Source organism: Phalacrocorax aristotelis, chromosome 3 (assembly GCF_949628215.1).
Source record: "Phalacrocorax aristotelis chromosome 3, bGulAri2.1, whole genome shotgun sequence".
NCBI lineage: Eukaryota > Metazoa > Chordata > Aves > Suliformes > Phalacrocoracidae > Phalacrocorax > Phalacrocorax aristotelis.
The window spans coordinates 107,857,803-107,878,116 of record NC_134278.1 but is presented as its reverse complement, the minus strand read 5'-3'; the positions used below and the strand labels follow the sequence as shown (position 1 = coordinate 107,878,116).

At 40.0% G+C, this 20,314-nt stretch overlaps 1 long non-coding RNA gene across 3 annotated transcripts in view; it reads left to right on the top strand.

Moving 5' to 3' along the window:
- LOC142055270 (uncharacterized) overlaps window positions 1–18,367 on the top strand; it is a 49,642-nt gene extending 31,275 nt beyond the window's left edge. For 2 of the 3 annotated variants that reach the window (XR_012659863.1, XR_012659862.1), the window contains one exon: window positions 16,287–18,367. This is a non-coding gene — a long non-coding RNA (uncharacterized LOC142055270). The remainder of the gene's footprint in view (window positions 1–16,286) is intronic. The other variant, XR_012659864.1, reaches the window with a different exon arrangement.
- The last annotated feature ends 1,947 nt before the right edge of the window (window positions 18,368–20,314 follow it).

Here is a 20,314-nt window from a genome sequence, read left to right as displayed (position 1 = left end):
ACGGGTCTGCTGGTGCAGATCTTCCTTCCTGAAAGGAATAAACAGTTCTTTAGACACAAGTGCCTGAGGTGGGCCTTCTAGTTCTCTTCTTGTTTTAAAAGAAACTAATGCCTTTTTTTGGCAGCAGCCTTTTTTCTTTAAAACAAGAAAAAGTTTGGATTAGTTATTCTCCCTAAAGGGCAACTGTCTGCTGCAGTTTTACTAAGCTTGGTCTTACTTGCTATTTGCAAGCAACCTCAGATTATTCTATAAATTTCAGAGTAACTCCTGTTTTGCTGATTTTCTAGGAAAACACAAAGAGGAAATACATCTCTTGTATTTCAAAGCTTTTCATATTCTGAAAAATGTATTTAAAACTTGATTATTATAAGACTAGAGTAGGAGAGTACTATGGGACACACTTGCTCTTCGAGCCGGCTAAAGGGCGGATGGCAGAAATGCTCTGCTGTTTCTTGGTAAGTGTCCTGATGACTGTGGTCATTAAATGCTACTTCTTGTCATTTGGTAGCTGTCATTCACTCAGAAATTCTGCAGCATGCTACTGTGACTGCTTTCTAAACTGTGAATGTGTTCCTCAAGTGAATGTCAGGAGGTGTGTCTTCATAAATTGTGGTGGTTGGCAGATGGAAGAAAGAAAATCAAGGAATGCTGGTGGTTTTTTTTTTTTCCTTTTTCTGGGACATCCTTTAAATCTCTGAGGATACCCTAGGGATTCTCACCTCATGTGCAGCTGAATTAAACCCTCCTAACAAAACTTATCGTTCTTCAGATCCTCTCCAAACACATGGCCTAATATTTCAGCAGTTGTTCTCTTGTTAGTATACATTAAACCTCATTAATTTCATGATGGATCATCTCTGCAGCAGCTTGGAGTCCATGACTCCATATTTGTTGATACAGCCTGTTGAGATCTAAGCTCTTTAATTTGCAATTGTAATATGCAATTTTCTAGAAATAAAATGCAATTCAGTCACAGGACATTCAGAATCACTCAATTCTAATCTATAATGTCAGCAAGCCCATTTCACTGACATTATTGTTTTGACACTGAGTGTAATAGAAATGATTAAGCCAGGAAGAGAGCAGCACTTACTTGACTGCTGTCAGCTACTGAACCACAATAGCCCAGCACACAGACTCTATTCAGCTGATGAAACGTGAAACTTGATATGCTGCTGCAAAATGTTAGTAACCACAATGCTATATTTCAATCCCTACTTGATTTTATAAATGTTTAGTCTCACTCCGTTAGACCCAGCCTCATACAAAAGCAATTCCTGTTTCACAACTGGAAGGAATAGCAACCAAACTTCTTTTAAATTTGCTTTTATTCAGGCATGTGTCAAGGCCTTTTTTTATTATTTTTTTTTTCAAATGGAAGAGTGTATTCAGATGTGGGATGAAAATGGGAAGGATACGAACAATAGTAGCCCTTGTGACTTTAATGTGAAGATTAAGATTCATGATGGTAGGAATGTAATGTGATAGAAATATATATCATGGCCCTTCCACCCTTCCAGCAGAATGTATACTTTGTTCTGAAATAATTTGTTATTGCTAAGCTTGGGGATGTAGGCACTTGAACTGAGTGCTAAGTGGGTATTTCTTCAAAATAGGTGTTTGCTTTCCTTTACATTTTATATAATTTTATATCATTATGCTGTCAAGTGTCCGGCAGTATAAAGCTTACAAATTGGGCACAGATGAGGCCGTGTAATGTTATAAGTAAATACCTCTGTCTCTCTCTTGTGTCTGAAGACAAAACTCTCTTTTGCTCTCAGCTCCATGCACAGCAAATCCATAGGGTTACTTCAAGATATTTCAGATTATACTTGCAAGTCTTAATGTTTTTTTTAGTAATTTCATAGTTGAAAGATTTTAGTTTAGACCGATTGGTTGTTCACAAAAGTATTATCGACACATCATCTAAGGCACTGCAGAGTAAGTATTTTATTCACTGAATCCAGATTAGATTAAGAATCTGGAAAGAATAGGTGAGAATGAGACATGGGACAGCCTGTGAGACAGAGCTGAGTCAGAAGGTACTGAGCATCCTCTGTAGCAGGAAGAACTGTCACCAGTGGAGGTAGGCACCATCTTGCCATCTCCACAGACCAGTGCTTGCCGTCACCCTGGCCTGTGGTGCTCTTCTTCTGCTACTGCTGATAGAAAGGATCTGACTTTGTATGCAGAGGAATCAAGTGTTTGAAAACAAAAAACCTGCATGCAGAACTTTCAGCGGAGTAGAAGCCCTCTGGTTTCTTATAAAGCAATTATATGGTTACATAAATGGCTTTATAAGCTTACCTCTTAAATAAAATATCACCTCAGGGAGGAATCTAATTTATTTTACTGCTTTGTAAGTAACAAATATGTTTGTATTAGTTAGATCACATATATAAGAACAACTATGATTGCTGTCTCTCCATGTACCGTAATATGTTCAATACTATAAATATCCAAAGATTTTCTTCTTGATGGGAGTGTAAGCATTTCCTACTGACCTGCAATCCACCACAAGGTGTTGTTCATAACTTCAATTCTTCTTAGCTTTGTTGTCTTCTCATTACCAGTACTTAGCCAGACAGTTGAAACACTGGTCCAGAAAAGAACGCAGAAAAGTTCCTATCTTTTACACTGTGGTGTATTTTTAGCATTATTTGAGCAGTGCTGTCACAGACAGAGGCAAACTTCAGCATAGGCTTAGTAGGTTTGGATAGGTATAAAACTCTGGATTAACTGGAAATGCTATAGTTGTGTAAATAATAAAATTATTTACAAGTATCAATAATAGAAAGGGATACATGCAAGTGGGCAGTGGATTATATATCTTGGGATAGATAATAATTGCCATGATTTATATGTTAAAGAAAGTAGAAAAGAACTGGCTAAAGCAGGGGAGCAGCATGAGTAGGGCATGAGTTCATGTTTTGGAGCAGGGAATTTTGAGTTTCATCACTGGCTATTGCTATAATTTTTGGAATGCCAAAAGTGAATGACTTAATTTTCCCTTCTGAGAAATGGTCATCGTCCTCTGCAATTTCCAAGGCTGTAATGGGACTAAAGGAAGTGACAGTTATGAAGTGATATAAATTCTTCACATCAAAGCTTATGTAGGAAGGATCTTTCCTTCCATGACAAGTGATCGTAGCAGACCATAAGAGTGCTGGACTCTCACCAGAGGTGGAGCACATGCAAGGGGACATCGGGTAACCGTGCATGCCATTGCAGTGATTTGGCAAATGCTGCTGAGAGACCCAGCCTCTGTGTGGCTTTGCTCCCACGTCGACTGCACAAATCCAGGCAGAGAACAGAGAGTGCAGTCTGGAAAGGGGCTGACTAGAGCTGGGTAGGAAACCATTCCTTCTTCCCTTTCTCTCATCTTGCAGTAATTTTTGAGGATTAACAAAATAGATCCCATCCCAAATGCAACTCAGTCTAAAAAAGAAAATTAAATGCTGAGCTGCATGTTTGCAAAAATAATCAGAAATGCTGAAATGGTTTACTTGTATACCCATAGTATTTTTAGGTTTAACTTTTTAATCTATTTCAACTTTTTAAGATATTTTATACATTTTCTTATTGTAAGTTAACTCACATATGACAATACATTCTGAATGAAAAGAAGGAACTTTTGCTATGGCAGGAATAGCTATGAGAAGGCAGCTATACTTTTCCTCAGTGGCTTGTGTGAAGTTCCTAGATGAGAACATGCTGATATCTGTGTACACATACACTTCTGTACATGCTTTCAGTTCCCAGACATAATATATTGTTAGTAAAGGTTTGGGGTTTTGTGCTTTGGGTTGGCCTAGCTAGGAGTGAAGAAAGGGAGACTTACTTTGTGGTTTCACAATTGGCTAAGCCCATCTAACTGTGGGCTGTCACCGAAAGCAGTGCTCCCTCTCTTCCCCACTGTGGGAGCAGGTTGCTTTGCAGCCAGCTCTGCGAGCAGACTGCGCTTTAATCTTGCAGTATCTGCATTTTTTCAGGCAATGAACTAAGTCAATAGCTCTTTGGTAGGGACAAAGCACTTTTTGAGCGAGGAATCAGTAGAATCAATATTGGCCATGGATATGTCAGATTCTGGAGGGATGCAAACAGGCACTGAAACAATCATAACAACAATAGACTGTTGCTTCTTGTCCTGGGCAGATTGTTTTTTACTGGTTGTAGAGAGCTGAAGTCTCAGGAGAATTTTGTGTGCATGTGTGTTGCTAAGGTCAGAGATTTTACAACATGGGGGAAAAAACAGGCTTTAGTCAGAGAGGTTTTAAAGTGGGTATCGAGTTTATTTGAACAAGGCTATATTGAGGAATTGTCAGTTCTAATAGATGAGAAACAATTCTAAAAAAACATTGTATGATGGCTTTATGAGGTAATAATTTCATGTCCGAATGATAAGGATGACAGAAGTAATGCTATTTTACTGATACAATACTATAAAATAAAATAAAAACTTCTAAAAAGAAGAAAGTAGCAACACAAACTGCAGACTCTCTCCTAATATCTCTTTGCATGTGTAGATTTGTTTCTTTTTCCCAAAAGAAAGATATGTAAATATTTCTAATGTAGCTTTTAAATTCATGGTGCTTTTTTTGTCTGGTTTCCTTGGGCTTAGGTGTAGGATACTGTGTGTGTCACTTCTATTTTCAGAATTTGTCTTTTACCTCTGCTTTGCAGCTTCACACTGGTATTTTACATAGTATTTTAACAAAGGCTGGCTTCCCATGATATTAAGATATAATGGTGTGTTACCGATGAAATGTCAGACAATTCGACTTCTTATTTGTATTTTTGCCTTGTGCTTTCCATATGTATTCCTTTAATCTTGGTGCAAGTAAAATGCAGGGATGGGATTTTCATTTAAGATTGCAAAGCTGCAGTCAGCGCAGCTGAGGCCGTAGTCAACCAGCCAGGCTCAGTAGTAAGTGTACATGCCTGGTATCTTGCAAAAAGCTCTCAGCATCTTGCAGAATGTGTTGTGTCTATCTAATACCACATAGAAAAGCTACACCGAATTTGTAGCCTTTAGCAAAAGTGACCATCAATGTTTGCAAGTCATCCACAACAAAATACCCCTGCCTGTGACTTGATAAAGCCAAAGGTAAGGCAGATATTTAGAAAGAAGATGGAAAATCTTGTGCTTTAGAGAGCAGATTCCATTTTGGTGAGTTGAATTCGGTCCCTTGCCATGCTAGTGAGCTGTTGGCAATGGTGGGCAAATTCCACACCAACACTTTCACAGGTGGTCACCAACTGTGTTTTCCTCAGATTTGAGCACCCAGCTCAAGATACCTGAGGTCTGACTTTTAGAAGTGCTGAGCTCTCAGAAAGGCAGCTGAGTCAATAGAAGCTGTGCTGTGAAACTATAACATGCTATAAAATGTTAAGTACTCCAAAAAATCAGGTCCAAGTCATCTCCTATTAGGTACTCAGCCGCTTTTGGTTATTCCCATTTTTAAAACAGGAACAACATTATGCCTTACATTGGTAGATGCTGGATGATAAATTCAGTCATGCTCATAAAATGTCTAGATCCTATGAAAATAAGCACTTCATAGTGGAATTAATAGTTCTTCATTTTTCTCAGAGCTTGAACATATGGTTAAAACTAGGAAGAATCCTTCTACACTGGGTATTTATATTCTGCACAAACAATCCCAGTGTCTAGGAAGGCACTTAGAGTGGATGCCTAGCTATGAGTAGAAGGATGACTCCATTTCATACCAACAAGAAATGGACGCTTTTTAAATTTTGCTTCCTTTAAGTGCTTTTTAAAATGAGAATCTAAACATTTTAAACTGAGATTTTTACAGTCTAGTTCTATTTACACTCGTGATTATAATAGATCTGAGATTAACTGGGTATGGCTTTATGTTGCAAGTTTGTCATAAGAGGTATAAGTTATTTTTTTGCCTATGTTTTAAACTGATAAAAACCGGTTTCAAAATATGTACATTCAAAATATGTACATACATGCTAAACTCAGGACGGTACAGCATATTGAGGACCTGATGTTACAATACTAAGTATTCGGTGTTGATGTTGAGTGATGATACTAGTTTAAAATATTCCTTCTTCCCCTTTGTTCCAGCCTTGGCTGCCAGCTGCACCTTTGCACAGGGAAGCTGTGTCCCCACCCTTGGTTGCACCAGTGCAACAGTTGGTGCAGATTCTCTGTGAGGCACGTCTGACTTAGTCCAGCTGAAAACAAAACAGAAACATTTTTTTCAGAGGCAATTTCCTTGCTCAAAAAAATTGAGCCCAAACTATTGAAAAATAGCTTCTTTTAGACAGGGTCTGTAAGCGTATCCTATACATGTTCATCATATTTGAATAAATGCTTATCTTAATACTGATACAGACCTACATTTTCAAATCAGTCTGTATGCTGTAGGTAATTTATATTATGTCCCGTTATAATAAGTAGCTAGTGTCTATACATGATGGTTATTCTTTTGTTACTGTGTATTAAGCTGTCTGAACAGAACAGGTAGAATCTCTTCTCTGTTGAGAAGAACCTGGGAGTGCTGGTGGACAACAAGCTGACCATGAGCCAGCAATGTACCCTTGTGGCCAAGTTGGCCAACAATATTCTGGGCTGCATTAAAAGGAGTGTGGCCAGCAGGGTGAGGGAGGTTATCTTCCCCCTCTACTCTGCCCTGGTGAGGCCACATCTGGAGTGCTGTGCCCAGTTTTGGACCTCCCAGTTTAAGAAGGACAGGGAACTGCTTGAGCAAGTCCAGCAGAGAGCTACGAAGATTATCAGGGGACTGGAGCATCTCCCTTACGAGAAAAGGCTGAGAGACTTGGGTTTGTTCACCCTGGAGAAGAGAAGACTGAGGGGGGATTTCATCAACACCTATAAATATCTGAAGGGTGGGTGTCGGGATGGTGGGACTGGGCTCTTTTCAGTAGTGCCCAATGACAGGACAAGGGGAAGTGGGCACAAGCTGGAACACAGGAAGTTCTACCTCAATATGAGAAAAAACTTCTTTACTGTGAGGGTGACAGAGCAGTGGCACAGGCTGCCCAGGGAGGCTGTGGAGTCTCCTTCCCCAGAGACATTCAAAACCCACCTGGATGTGTTCCTGTGCCCCCTGCTCTGGGTGTGCCTGCTCAAGCAGGGGGGTTGGACAAGATGATCTCCAGAGGTCCCTTATGATCCCTACCATTCTGTGATTCTGTGATTCTGTGAATATTGCCTGATCGCTCTGTATCAATGACAAAGCTCCGATTAACCTGGAGCAAGTCCCTTCCTTCCTTCCTTCCTTCCTTCCTTCCTTCCTTCCTTCCTTCCTTCCTTCCTTCCTTCCTTCCTTCCTTCCTTCCTTCCTTCCTTCCTTCCTTCCTTCCTTCCTTCCTTCCTTCCTTCCTTCCTTCCTTCCTTCCTTCCTTCCTTCCTTCCTTTCCTTCCTTCCTTTCCTTCCTTCCTTTCCTTCCTTTCCTTCCTTCCTTTCCTTCCTTCCCCAACTAACAACTTCAGTGTATAGTTTTATGTTTGGAGTACATCATGCTTAATGATGTACTAAAAAGTCTCATGCATCCTGACTGCTTTCAACAATCAATAAACAGTTTTTGATCTCTTACCACATATATGCTTTGCTAAAAAAAGGGCAGACCAAGAAAACCATCAGTGTGTTCAAATATGACAACCTTTGCAAACAACTTCTTCAATAATAGCACTTCAAGACTTGTAAAGCCTTATCACATAAGTCAGATCACAGATTCCTCCTTTGTATCTAAAGGCTCAGTATCGTTTCCTAGTTATAATAAGAATGTATATGGGACAATGGTCACATCTGTGTTTCCCTAAATAACTCAGACCTCAGACAGGTTGATACAAATCAAAAATAACAGGTAATTTTTAGGATAAACTTTAAGGTACTTTTGAAGACTTTCTTTTTTGAGCAGCCATTGACAAATAAGCTGCCATTTTTCCTATTTAAGTTAAAGAAATTTCTGTCAAAACTATTATTGTGATTCCTCTTGCTGAAAGCAAAACTGTTTTCCCTTTTAAATTAAATTTTAAATTCAGCAATCAAAAAAAAAAAACCTGTCCTTTGAAAACTCGAAGGGACCACTTCACGAATACACTGTCAAATGTGCAGACTTTTTGTATTGTCACGGATGGGGAGTGACTGGTTATAAGGTAAAAAATTTCTTGTAGATTCTCTAAATGTTTAAAGGAAACAGATAAAATACAGATGTTTCTTCACTATAAAACCAGTGACCATGACTGGGTCATTAGTAGGGTCTGAATTTTTTAGATATATACTTGTGCACAAATCTCTGCTGCTTTAATGAACTGTATAAGTGGAAACAAATTTTGCAGCAATAAGCTGTTCTGCCTGAATGATTTAAATTCAGCAAATTAATAAATATTGAAAAACTGGTTCTTACAATGGGAGGTATGCGGGAAATCTAGCTCCTGTTGGTTCGACAAGCTCTGCCTGAAGAGCAGAGCTGATGCTAACGACTTGCGCTCCAACTTGACTCCAGCTGTCGTTCACTGGCATTGTGTCCACTCATTTGAGCATTTTGGCTTCTGATTAAGGTATACAATTATAATGAACATATGTACCACATTTTGGTACTGATAGCACGGGGGGAGTGATTTTAGATCTAGTTTTAGCCAAGTCTAAATTAATGCTAAACTCCCTTATCCCTTCTCTGAATTGGCCCAAACAGCTGGAACCACGGAGGATTTCTTCATCAAATCTGCACATTTAGGCTGCCATCTTAGCTGCCGAGAGGCTAATTTCTGGCTTGATGCTGGCCAAAGTGTGGTTAACCTCACAGAAACGTAACATTCCAGCAACAAGAATTCGTTTTTACCCACTGTTGCCACTAACCAAATGCTAACATTTTACTTTGGAGAGCACAATATTATTCAAGCTGTCTTGCAATACTCCAAATGTTTGTACCATTACAAACTGATGACAAACTGATTTGTTCATTACATCTTAAATATAACTGCCAAATATTCAATCCCCAACTTAAATGCTGTGTTTTGAGGATAAGCTAACCCAGCCTGTGTGTATAGGTAGGCAGCCAGAAACAAGGACAAAAATCTGGCTTCGTTCTGAGCAAAACCTGCTATTTTTTTAAAGCTCTGCATGAAGGGAAAAAGGCTTTTTCTGAATGACTGTGGTGTTTCAGAGCATCCAGAGATCTGTCCCTGGTCAAGGCTCTGAGAGCTCATGTTGGAAGGATGCAGACTGGGCCATCCTGTAAAATACTCTGGGAAAAGGCAATGCAGTTCCAGGAGGCACAAAAGGGACATTGATTCTCTTCTCCTTCTCAAAGGTGGTCTGTAATTTCTTTCCTTCTAGCAAACTTTGAAAATACCAGACCAACCCTGGAGCTAAAATGGGTAGGCAAGGTAAGAGAGCCTGAACAGTAGAAATACCTGAAGAGAGAAGGGATCACAGGGGATAAAAAAGCCCATGTTATATTTATTCTTTGTCTTCTGTGCTGTTCTCTTTTATCTGATGAAAAAGCAACATCAAACCTACCAAACCAAAAGGGATACTTTACTGACAGTCCTTGAGAAGCCTTCATTACTAGTGTTTCCTGTAGCACACACTATCTTGTATATGCCATTTATTTCCTACTGTTATAATAGGGAAATCAATTTCTGTGGACTGGAATTTGATCTTTTAATGGGAACGTTTCTGTATATTTGGGAACGTTCTGTGTTAGCAATGTGTCAGGCTCAAACCTGCTCCACTGAAGCCAACAGCCAATCCCCCACTGATTCAGGCTCTATCTTAGCCATAAGGAACATGGTGACTGTCTTTGAAAGTGTTTTCTCTTCTTCAACACATAAAACTTTATCATCATTTGGCTTCTTCTTTTATTCTTTACTTGAGAAGAAGGTAGAAACTGTGGTCAGGTATGCCTCTGTATTAGGCCTATCTAAACACTGGGCACACAGGTTTTCACACTTGAACTTTTGTGCTGGGGCCATGTTAAGAGACCAGCAACAAAGTGTTGTTTGGACAAAATGTGCCGGAGCATCTGAACACCAACTGTTTGCAGAGGCCCCGGGGCTGCCAGCGCCAACACCTCCGGGTCACCCCAGCTCCCAGCAGCACACCGAGCCCAGACCCTCCCAGGGTGGAGCTGAGGGACTCCTGGAGAACCACTGCCACTGCCACCCATGAACCCTTCTTCTCCCCTCTGAAATATGTGGTATGTGTTTTGCGGCTTTCAGCTGTGCAAGGGTTTGGTATGTATTTTATAAGCTCACTTGAAGGTTGGGCTTACTTGAGCTATAATCTAGTTAAATGCTGTTTCTTTTAACTATCTTCCTTCTGGAATGTGCCAGGTTTATCACTACATGCTTTTCCAGCTCTGCCGCTTTATGTAAATAACACCCAAACGCAGCACGCCTGAGTGTCAGCAGAAGGGACAGGGCATACAGCAGCCTCAGCACTGAATGCCAGCCTGGACAGCCCTCCATCCAGATGACCCAGAATTTGGTGGCTACTTTGCTGAATGCCGCTCCGAGCTGAAGCATCTGCTTTGGCTCTGCTAGCAGTGAAAGTTTTCACAGCTGCCAGACTGGGCTCCATTTACTCCAATTTTACATGCTTTTTAGGAGCTGGCCTAACTTGCAACAGCACATAACTTTAACATTAAACTTATAAAATGAGCCTTTGATGCTTTGGAGCTCCATGTGTGTACTCCCTCCTCAAGAAGGAAGAGCTGAACAGGAAGCACAGGCTGATGGGCAGTATTACTGAGGGAGTAATATTAGATGCTCTGTCTGTTTCATAATGTTTCTGAATGAAAGAAACAAAGTATTGACGTTCACAACAGAGAACTGAAGCGAAGGATATGTATCTCACATAAAAAATGGAGCTAGGTCTTGCTTTCCCAAAGGAAGAGACGTTTGTACCTGTCATTTGTTCTGCTCAGAACAAATTACAAGTTACCAGACAGAATATGAATATGGTACTTAAATTTCTGTAGGGCAGAATTATGGTGAATGTAGGAATATATTAATTGTAAGTAATTTCAGAACTGAACAATTCTTGCAGTTAATGGTACAGTCCTTTTATTTTTTGTCACTGTTACATTGAAGTGGACACCAAAGATGCTGTGACTAATTGTATGTTTACCATCTGTTAGCAAGATCTCCATGTGAATTAATTAGCAAGGGTCTGAGAGTCCTCTGTTTACAGTAATCCATGAAAGTAATACTGATTGGCACTGACACAGTATTAAATCGCTTCCCCTTCTAATATGGCCATTTTGACAAAAGATTAGCCCTGCCACCTGTCCCTGCGGCTGGTGATTACTTTTCTCAAGTATTTCTTTTCTGAGCTGAAACCTAATAAATACAACAACTTTTTACCAGTGTAACTGTTTATTGATACTGAAAGCATTAAGATGGTCCTCACTATTGCCAGCGTGCCACTCTGAGACTACTATTCTCTTAAAAACTGAAGATAGAAAACACTTTCAGTTAGATGTCAATGTTCCTGCCAGCCTAAATCAAAAGCATCTCTTGCACTGAAAGTGCTTATTGCTTTATCTGAAAGGCAAACAGCAGAACATTCAGAGCTGAGGCTGCTTTGAGCAGACACCTACAATCTCCTGGTTTCCGGATGAGCCCGATTACTCTGAATAGTTTCACATGTGAGCACTTGCAGTCCTGAATCTGATGTTCTGCAAATATCCTGTGATACTGATTTACAGCCTACTACTCTGGCAATAGTTGCTGCAATATATTTCCAGAAAATGAAAAACGGTCAAAAACACAAACAAGGCAGGTTCATTAACCTTCCCAACACCCTTCCCCCTTCCCCAACCTCAGCTGAAATCCTTAGATGACTTTCAGCAAATATTTTTTGAAGTATTCCTTCACCTCTAATCAGATGGCAAAAGTGTTTGTTTTATTTAATCACGGCTGTGAAACTGAGCCTTTATTTTTTTCTTATCTTCTTTTTTTCATAAGGACCCTTTTGATTTGCCTCTCTCTTCATGACCACATGAAATTTGGCTAGTGATGAAAAGACCAAACGGGCCCCACTGAAAAATTTCAGAGCATGCAGAGTTCAGCTCAGGGGGCTGGCATGTCCCTGGAGGAGCTGCAGATTAACGACTACTCAACTTATACCCAGAAATCATGCTAATTTCAGTATGTGCAGTTACCTACTAAGCGTACACAGCCACGAGGGATCTTAGTAGAGAGAATGGAGTTACGACTATTTTGTGTAGGAAGTCAGTATAGTCACATAACTGACAATATGAAACTCAGGAGGAAGACCGTTTGTCTTTGAAAAGATTGAATTCTGAAAACTGCTTTTGCAGAAGAAGAGGTCTCAGTCCTGAATGAAGTCTAGGAGGAAAGCAAGGTTGGGGAGAGCTGTTAACATAAAAAGTCTACCTCCTGAGTGCTCTCTTCAGGAGGCATCTGGTTTGGGGTCCCAGCTGAGTTGCTGCTTAATAGCTCATCTGGGTACCAAAAAGCTGTTTCATGACATTCTTGGCTTAAGCATTGCAAAAGCAGTGGAATGCTTTTTGCTAAATAGAGCCTTTAATCTTTAAATCATTGATTTCTGATTGAAAACCCAAGAAGGTTGAGAGCAATGTCACAATCCTAAAGCTTTAGTGTTCGGTCAGACAGAGTTTTGTCCTGCATCTTGATGGCTGGCTCCAAAGTTTCCTGTTAGCAAACAGTTGCTGTTTTCTATGAACAGTAATCTGCCATGACCTCTGAGCATCATGGATGAGCTTGTGTTCAGTCAAGCACACCTTGAAACACTACCTTAAGCTCAGCTAATGAATCTTGTGTCACTTCTAACATTAATACTTGGGAGACTTAAAAACATTCACTAAATGGAACTTGCCCAATCTGCAGCTGGAAAAATCAGGACATATTATTCTTCTGGAAAAGTAATAAAAACTTGGACATCTTTCAGCTATATTTCTGTGCAGGATGGATCAACTGTTCTGTGCTCAGTTAAGAATTCTAGTAATGCTCATGAAGTCATTCCTGATAAGAGGAGCATAAACTACTTATTTTGCTAAACTCCTGTTTGCTTACAGGTCAGTTCAGTGACCTCTCATTTACTGCATGTGTGTCCAAGACACATTCCAGTAGCAAATCTTTCTCCATTTTCCTTTATAATTTTTTTCAGTCCTTCTGAATGCTCTGACTATAAGATTCAGTGCAACTAATGATGAGGACAGGGCAAAGGCATGTGGCGTCTTTTGGTCCTGTGGGGAAGAACGAGAAATGCACATACAGGGTTGGATCATTTCATAAATTAACCAGACAGATGGAAGTGACTTCCCCAGGATAACCCATAGCAGGAGGGTGCTGAACTAACGTTTGCAGGCTAGACCTCTTCTTACCAGCATTTTGTCTATAGTATTCATGTCTTCCATATTTTTTCACACTGAAGTTGTTCTCATAGAAGAGCAACTGCACAGCAGTGTTTTAACAATTTCATATTGATTTGTGGGTTAAAAAGTTGTAATTAGTAAGACAAAATATGTTATCAATTTCACTTTATTTCCCAGCTGTGCTCACCTGTCATTTTTAATTATTATTTTGAGGACCCTGGTGATGATGTCACCCCCCTAAATTTCCCAAAAGCTCCCCAGTGTTCATTCCAAATGATTAATGAAGGTATGAAAACTATGAGTGTTTCCAAATCAAATATGTGTATAAAGGTAAGCAGTGCACAGGAAAAGATGATTAAAATAAAGAATTGTGTGTTTCCTTGAAATTCACCAGCCCATTGATATTGCAGCAGTTCAGATCTCAGTGGGACTTTTGTTCAAACCACTGAATACTTTTTCTATGGGGGAAAAATATCTAGACAAACTTGACTGTTAGACCTATTTGAATTTAATTTTGTGGCTGTGGGTTTCACATATTTGTGACATTAAAAGGACAAAAATGGGCTCTGTGCTAAAGTGATAGGTCTGGCAAATCCATACATTAATTGTCTTGAAAAGTGTGGGCCTTGACACTTATTTCATTTTGAATGTGCACTTTTAATGAAGGAAAATGAATAAATTGATATTCCGAAGTTTTGGCTTGCTTTAGGAATCTAAAAGGTAAGCTGTTGCAACGCAGTGTATTAATAAGCACTCATGAGTCAGATTTGTCAGGAGAGAAAGTAAGTGCAGTGCTTTTTATTAACTGAATGAGCATTGTATTTAGCTGGACTTTGCCAAGGCCTCTGGAAATGTCTAATTCATGTGGAAGCAGGCTCAGATGCTTAACTACTAAAGTAGCATAGTGTTTTCCATTCAAACACAACATCACCTTAGAACAGTCATTCTCATTCTAAACTTTGTGTCTATCCCCTCAATGTACAAACTTCAAATGAAGCAAAATTGTTTAAGTCACAATAAGAATGGAAAACCTGGAAATTATTATTCCTTTAGCAGGTGAAACATCAGATTGGTCCACAATTTCTATCAAACACAACATACAATTATTCTGTATGAAATACATACTTTCACAGTAGGAGTTTATATGCCCTTTTATTCATATATCAAAATGTTCATCAACAAGGTCGGCAAAGGCAGGGTCCAGGAAAAGCCTTAAGTGGTAAAAGCATCATTTTTTAGAACCAGAGGGTCTAAGTCCAAAAGTATCATTCAACAGGGCCTGTTCAGCTGCTGTCTAGCAGTAAAGCAAATTCAGTTCTGTATATATCTGGGGAGGGATTAATCACAACATACTGATGTCTACATTGTGGATAACAACATCCAAGTCAGACTGTCTTCAGTCAGTGGAAAAAACCAAAGTTTTTTCAGGACATGATTAATTTCCTAAAGTAGGTGCTAAAAGAAGTAAATGATACAATGGAAAAAAAATCCCAATGAAATCAGGTAAATACAGTGGATAGATAATTTATCATCCTAAAGTATTGAATGCCTAAGAATGTCTATTTCTCTGCAGTAGCCTTCAAGGGTCTCAAAAGCTTAATTCTTTTGGTAAAAATATCAGTTTTCCCTAGAATTTTGTGCTGGTCTAAACTGGCCTGATGTGACCAGCTAAATAATTGTGTCCCCAACCAGCACATATGGCATCCTGAAAACAGGTTTTGTTCTACTAAAATCTCTTGAGGGGCTTTATCTTGTAGGTGTTTCCAGAGATTCATGCAGTGAAATAATCTGGTCCTTCACAAAATGTTGTCATGGTCACTTTCTCTTGGGATGGTCATGATGATGGTACGTGGTGTTTCTGTATGGATGCTGTGGTGACAGTGCGTGCCCAGAATGGGAGATAAATAACCTTTATGCTTTCCTCATTTAGAGGAGGTTCAAATCCACGTCTTTTCACTTTTAAGTGTGCCTAAAAACAAAGCCATGGGAAAAGCAGTGGCATATAGCTCTATTAATGATGCTGAGTGGCTTTACAAAAGAAGGGAATTAGAGAGTTGATGATCCAGAGATATGAAAGGAGAAAAACATACCTGTGTAACCTATTGCTCAGGTTATCTAAGCAGCAGGGTGAAGATCTAGTTTCCTGCCCCTGTTCGAAGAAATGTTTATGATTTTTATGGTCACTGATTAAAATGTGCAAATAGGCATTGGAGCAGAGATGCCCTCTTCTGGGTGAATTTCCTAACCACAGGCTGTTTCATGTGGGAGTGCTTTTGCGTGTTTCATATACACCACTTAAAGAGTCAATAGCAAAATGGGACCCCAGGCTCTTTCTTTTAAATGTAGCAACAACCTGCTTATTGAGGCTGAAAGAAGGTGGGCCAAAGATATATTTGCTCTGCTTTGTTTAGGAATTGGGTTTGCTGGGTTAGCCTTTGCTAATGGCCAAACACCCACCCAGCCGCTCACTCACTCCCCCTCCTCCGGGGGACAGGAAGAAAATACAATGAGAAAGTTCGCAAGTCAAGATAGGCAGCTTCAGTGCATGGAGCACCTCCTCCCCCTCCTCCTGCTCTCCCCTTGGGGCTCACAGGGATGTTTCTCACACATTTCCCCTCACCCCTCACTGCCTGTGTGGTGTTTTGCCCTTTCTGACACAGGCTTTCCCCAAGGCGCCAGTACCTTGGCTGCGGGTCTCAGCTGTGCCCTGTGGTGGGATGGTTGGAGCTGTGTCCTGCACAGGGCAGCCCCACGCCACTGCCTGGGCACCCGCATCTGGTACATCATGGAAGAAGTTTTTATATTTGAGTTTAACCTATCCAAGCATGGCAGGATCTTATTCTATAAACGGTTCTCTACAGTTTACAGTCACTTGTGCAAATAACATGTCTAACATTTTGTTTAAAATTTCTGTTTTTCAGAATCAGAATTCAATAGCGCTTCTGAAATGCATGTCAAATTTAAAAGCTATAAAGCTAGAAGATTGTTTGGACTTCCCTTCATATAAATATGAAGTGATGCTACTGTCTTTCCTGGAGCTTCTCCATTAACCAGAGCTAGAATTCTGTCCTACTGAAATATATTGTTGATAGCTTGTTTAATACAGCAGTAAATGACTGTAAATTGTGGCCCACTGGACCAAACTAGGTTATAATCCTGTAGCCCTGTCAGTATTTTCTACCAAAGAAATATATGATAAATAATTGGATAGCAACAGGATTTGTCTCAGCTGTTTACTCAGCAAGCATTAGGGTGGCAGACCTAGCAACCCACCTCTTCATCTTCTACAGAACATGACTAGTGCCAGTTACAGCGTCAACAAATGCCCCAAACCAACAGAGTGTCATCGAGGTCCTGACCAATCAATCATCTTACACAATTTTTTAATCATTTTTTGAACAAAGATGAAGAATATGATCCTTAGAAATTAGTTTGAGGAGTCAAGAAGGGGAGATTTTTGTTTTATTGTATTTTCATCCTAAGCTTGCAGGAGAGAAGGATTACCTAAGTGGAGACCTGAAGGTGATTTCCATTTCCTCTCACCCCCTCACGCACGTGTGACTTTTGGCAAACCAGCACGTTATGAAATCCAAACATTCACCTGCAGGTAGAAATCAGACTCTGTGTGTGTGCCACCGCTCACCCATCTGCCTTACAGACCACAAAGCCTTGTTGCATGGGCAGGTATGAGGTCAAATATCTCACTGCATTAGAAAATATGGTCCGTGCTAATAAATAAGTAGCTTCCTGTTGCCCTGTCTGATCTGTGCAAGCAGAGGGAGTCACATGCAGGTGTGACTGAGGACAGGTTTGACCAATTATTCCTAAGCTGTGTATGTTGCACAGCATGTAAGTACTATGGTCTCACAGGAACACAGTTACGTCCACAGCGCCTGCCTTCCCAACATGGCCTAATTTAATCCTCTATAAATGTCTGTGTAAACTGTGTAAAATAAAAAGGTATAAGCTGCAAACATTTTTCATTCAAAGATCATAGGAGAACCCTGGGGAAATGAAAAAGGAGTTTTGAGGGCCATGGAGGTGCATCCTCGCCCTGTGATTGTCCTGATGTGTGTGAGTTTCTGCAGACACACATCGCATTTCCCCCTGCTATATCGGAGTGAGAAAGCTAATGGAGATGCTAGGTAAATTATTTTGTAAAAAGCAAATGAACAAACCTAAGCATGTGCCAGAGCAATAAATATGGAAGCAGACATTGAAGTGGGCTCCAGTGGGCTGTGTGTTCGTTCCCCTCTGTGTTTTGTGTTTGCTGAGCTGGAATAGTCTAGTACCAAGTTTCCCAGCAGGAACAGTCATGGAAGCAGGGAACTGCAGAACTGTTGCAGAACGCAAATGTTGGCTTTGTGACTGGGAGCGTATTTTCTAAACCATGATAATTTGACAGAAAAAAAACCCCAAAACTAACTGGAGCTTGAATATCGGGTAGTACAGTGTGACAAAGCAAAGATATAGGAGCCTGTAAGATCTGGACCAGGCTCTGAGAAGAAGGAGAGGTCAAGTTAAAGGAAAAAGGTGTACTCCCCTGTTCTGTCTTAGGTAGGAAGAATGTGGGGGAGCTGTACCCCAGACAGCTCAACTGGTTTTGTTTTCCTGCTAATTGGTGGAGAGTAGCTTTGTCTGAAGGGTTAGGCTGGGATCCCTACTGCATTTTTTGCTTAACAGTAGCTACACAGGCACTTACCGGCAATGCCAGCACATAGTGGGTGAACTTTCTAACAAAGAATCTGTTGGAGGAAAACAGAACATAAAAAGAAGGTAAATTTGCTAAGTAAATTATCCATTGTCATTTATTCACACAGCTTTACTAACAGTCATCTGGAAAAAGTTAACGAAGGAGAATGACTGAAGCAAGTAATAAATATAAATCAATCGAAGAGGCATGTAGGGTTACTTGTTGGTTGTGGAGAAGGATGGGATTGATTGAGCAATGCAGTGAAAAAAGCAGAAAAGTAGATAAGATAAACAAATAGGGGGTGGCATATTTGGCTAAATGGCATTTTCCTGTTCCAGAATATCTTATGGCTGCACTAGTGGCAGTTCATTCAGAGAAGTTTTGCTGATGGTTACTATTTTACACACACGGTGTGAAACTGAAAGCATGGCCTCCATTACTCTGCTTTTCCATGAGATTGACTGCTTTAATTTAGAAGTCAATAAACACCATGCATGCTCGCAGCATCCCAACCCAGAGCTGTTGGAAATTGGCACACTTGAACTTCCTCCCACTGGGAAACCGAGGCTTGGCTTTCAAAATTCATATTTTTATGTCCTTGGTAGTGCTGTTTTATTAAAACAAAATATGTGAATTTTCCCCCCAATTGGACGCTGAAAGCTGCTTTTGTTGAGGGAAAGCTAATTTTAAAAGCAAGGTTATATTCCATTATGAAGGCAAGTGCAGCTTTGTGATAAGAGCTGAAAATGTGTTAATTAAAATTTTGCTTTTACTTTATCTTGAATGTCACGTTAGTGTTATCTCCAGCTCATGCAGGCTCTAGATGGTTTCATTTGGGGATTTGGCCATCTTTTGTTTTTCATTTTATTATTTCCACTTAAATATTTACGGCTTGAGCCCAAACCCATGAAACTCCATGGTAACACTCTTTGGAGTCTCACAGACTTCCCAGCCTTGGAGTAGATCCTTGCTCTGAAGGAAAAAAAAATTACAAAAATGAGCTTGTGGGTTTGTACGATTGCTATCTTCCAGAGATCTACATACAACACTATAAATAGGAGTCTTTTAGCTGCCAGTTTGATAAATGCATGTCACCGAGGTTACGTGGCATTCTACCCCCTCGGTCATCTTTAACAGCAATAAAGTGCCTGCAGGCCAAAAACTGCCCTCTGACACCTGTGTAAGCTCTGGAGTCTAACGGATTGAAATATAGTAAACAGTTCCTTTTAATGCTTTGCAAGAAAGAATATAACCCCTCTTATTAATTCTGCAGGGCTGAGAGGAATTGGGAGCTGTAAGAACATCTTCGGTACTCCAGTTTGCAAGTGCAACCCAAGAAGCATATAAAAGAGTAAGTTTCGAGTCACTTTGAGTTCCTTCCAGATTCTTTCATGCCATTTAGGCAATATTTATCTCTAGAATAATTCTACTCACAGACACACATGCTAATAGCATCACCATCTTCAGAAAATATCCCTGTAGACTAGGGCATTCTAGCACTGTTTTGCGTTTTGCATATTTGAGATTTTTTTCAGGGGGAAGCATGACATTTTACTGAAATTTAGAGAGAAACAAATGACAAAAAAGCAGGCACTGGGCCAGACAATAGCAATAGAGTCAGTGTCATATTTTTTCAAGGAAGGTAGGTATCGAACTTAGCTGTTAAGCTACAAAACATGGCTACTATATTTATCTTTTAAACATAAGTAGGTTGGGAAGATTTTCAAAAAAGGAAAGAAAGTCCTTGGATCATTCAACCTAGCTTTTCTTTTCCTGATAATTAACAGATTACTAACACTTTAGGCATATGAATACATTTTGTACTCAGGGAGAGGTGCATTTTCTTTAGTTCTACTTCACTGATTGTTGTATGAAGATGCAACACACTATAGTGCTGATAAAAGACTGAAATCTATTTCCTCTCCTTAACCGACAATCATGTGTCAAAAATCATTAAGTTAATTTTCCATTAAAAATATCCTGCCCATTAACTCCAGTTGTAAATCAAACAAGAAACCGATACAGACATTAAATTCTTAGATATCTCAGATTAACCATATCAGTGCTACACTGTGCCCATCTCTAATGGAAGGAGGCAGAGTTCAGCAGTAGGCTCAGCAGCAAGATTTCTTTGTGGTCTCGCAGCACCTTCAGGTGCCCCAAAATAGTCACAAGGGCCATGATAGATTGTAGGGCGCTGCAGGAATCTTCAGGCCGCCAAAGCCATGCTGGAGTCACTTGGGCAAGGACAGCAGG